The sequence below is a fragment of the Helianthus annuus genome, chromosome 5 (assembly GCF_002127325.2).
Source record: "Helianthus annuus cultivar XRQ/B chromosome 5, HanXRQr2.0-SUNRISE, whole genome shotgun sequence".
NCBI lineage: Eukaryota > Viridiplantae > Streptophyta > Magnoliopsida > Asterales > Asteraceae > Helianthus > Helianthus annuus.
Genome location: NC_035437.2, coordinates 45,247,610 through 45,250,575, shown reverse-complemented (window position 1 = coordinate 45,250,575; position 2,966 = coordinate 45,247,610). Strand labels below are relative to the sequence as shown.

General features: G+C 34.9%; 1 non-coding gene across 1 annotated transcript; it reads right to left on the bottom strand.

Annotated features, from left to right (window-relative positions):
• Positions 1-1,451: 1,451 nt before the first annotated feature.
• LOC118492627 lies at positions 1,452-1,608 on the bottom strand. Its single transcript, XR_004894632.1, has one exon. It is a non-coding gene; the product is annotated as a U1 spliceosomal RNA (small nuclear RNA).
• Positions 1,609-2,966: the final 1,358 nt, after the last annotated feature.

Genomic DNA, 2,966 nt, shown 5'->3' with positions numbered 1-2,966 from the left:
TCCAAAACATATGCCATTCTTATACTTGCATTCGTTTATTAAGAGTCAATCGTTCAATTCCATATACGCAACTATACGTTTCCAATTATGTTTGGTACCTCAAATCATTTTAGACAAATGAACTCCTTTGCAAAACTATCTTGCCATTCTTCAAAATTTCATACTTTTTACGTTTCAAAATTTTCGAGTCTCAATTCTTAATAATTACCTTTTGCCAAAACTCTTTCAAGTCTTCCACTTGAATAAATTTCGGGACGAAATTTCCTAAAGGAGGGGAGACTGTAACGCCCTGCTTTTTCGTAACTTTCCTTAATTAGAAAACGCGTGTTTTATTTCTATTTTTGGAAGCTTGTTCCTTTTGTATTTCGTATTTCGTTTCAAACCATTGTAAATCCGAGACTTTGATTGTAATGAAATTCTATTTTTTATACAAGCTTATACGTGTCGCAATACTTGGGTTATACGTTACCAATCTCGAATGCATACGTGCAACCGATACCCGACATACTAGTACTCATAACTTATACATGTTTGTTAACTATAAAATACGTGGTTAATAATAATAATAATAATAATAATAATAATAATAATAATAATAGTAATAATAATAATATAATATAATAATAAAAATCTAATATGGTAACAATACTAATTTACATACTAACGTAAGTTGAAAAAAAAATAATAATGAAATGTTATGGCTGCTTAAAGCAGCGACCGCCAGTGCCAAACTTATTTACTTGTTCGATTTTATTTTCAATGTCTAAACCACCTCATCATATAATAGTTTCCATAGGTTAGTTATGCACTAACTAATATAATATGCATCATTATCAAACATGTATGTTATAATTAACAAAAAAAAAATAATATAAAAAGTGGGGACAACTACTTTCGATCACCAGTTATGGAGGGTTTGGTTTTGTTTGCTTTAGGGGCTGTTTGGTAGTCTCTTAATGACCATTCAGATGCTACCTCTTAATGGTTTAAAACCTCTGAATGAATAAGAGGTAACCTCAAGTCTGAATGGTTAAGAGGTAACCTCTGAATGGTAAATCATCACATATCACATTCTTCTACCTTCTCATTGGTAAAATTCTTAATAGTTCCATTAAGAGGTAGCATCTTAATGACCATTCAGAGGCTACCAAACAGCCCCTTAATCATAAATATCCAGCCTAACCATAGTAAATTTACACTTATTTAAATTATTATATAATATAACATTTATACACCATTTAATATGGCAAAGAAGAAAAATAAAAGGGTAAAGAATATGGACTGTTTTAATTGATTTTTTTATGTAATAACCTCCCACCATATAATCCCACCACATAATGTATCATTTGATTGATATAACATTTATACACCATTTAATATGGCAAAGAAGAAAAATAAAAGGGTAAAGAATATGGACTGTTTTAATTGATTTTTTTATGTAATAACCTCCCACCATATAATCCCACCAATATGGACTGGCACAAATTATGACGTAGGCTAGACCACTTGGGCCGAGCTTAGTCGGGCACCCCTCCTGAGTGCAATGAAGGTCACCAACCTAGGCCATGGGCCTTCTTGATCACCCATTGACCCCGTCCAGGTAAGTTATATAATCCCACCACATAATGTATCATTTGATTGATTATGTGGATAACTAAAATAAGATAACTTATTAACACAATGCCTACCTAAGTCAACAAAAAAGGTAAAAGATAGATGGCGGCTGCGGCCGCAACTATTGCTGCAGTTTTGTTTTATTTATTTATTTTTTATTTTCAAATCACCCAACAACTTACATTTATTACACAACAACTTAAACCCTAATTACTCCCTATATAAGCAACACTTCCCCCACTCATTTTCCACTTTACAAACCTCTTAATCACTTCAAAAACATTCTCTAAATCACTCAAAAATTCCCAGCTTTAAGCAGAAAGTTTAAGGGTTTCAAAGTGAGTTCTAACTCACTTCTTCTTCTATTTTCTTCTTGTTTCTTTATTCTTAACACTTGGATAACCTCTATGAAAGTTTTCACAAGTTTGCTTGGGCAAACTAAGGTGAAACCTCACCATTTTTTAGGATCAAAGTTCACTTTAAATTCTGCTCATTTTTATCTTTTTAAATCTTAATGTTTTGATAGAAAACTTGATGGAATCTTGTTCCCACCAAGCTCACAACTTAGTCTATGGTTGTGGGTTTGTGTTTAGGGGATGTTGATACAACAAATACAAGACCAAGGCCTGTAGCGATATCTCAGGGGTAAAAGGGTTCAAGGTTTCGATTAGCCTAACGCAGGTCGTGGGGTCCCCCCACGTTTGTAGCACGTGGAGGCGGATCACTTTGTTATTATTCACTTTGAATTCTGGCTTGAAGGGTTCAACCCAGAATGTCTATGTTAAGTGAGATAATATTGTAGTGAGCCGAGAATAGAACAAGCATGGAACAGGTTCTAGAGAGGAGAAGTAAGATCAGAGATCAAGGGTGATCTGAGTTGATCTGGAATGGCCGGAATGAATGGCAAGAGGCTGTTATTTATAGGGAAAGAATATTCTATAAGAGGAAGCCTTTGACCAGTGATCCTTGGCTACAGTGAGGGACTTGCCCATTTGAGGGTTGAAGGGTTTAGACCTGCGGGTAAAAGCGTGTTCTCTGTGCACATACTCTCTTTTACGGCTGTGATTGGACACGCAGAGGGTGATGTGACAAGGCTCTGACTTGTCTTTTTACTGTTCATGACCGTTGGACTATTTCCGAACCTTTTAACCTTTCAACCTTTTAAGCTGTTGTGTTTCTAATCAGGTTTATTAAGGTTTAAGCTACCCCCCGTCATCAGCCCCCCAAGTCAGAGGTATTTGGGGTGTAAGCTCAAATGCTTCTGACTTTTGTACACGATTTTTATTGCTTAAAGGCTTCAAGGCTTGAAAGGTTATCAGGTGTCTAAGTTTTTTGGATTTGAATTTTGAAAT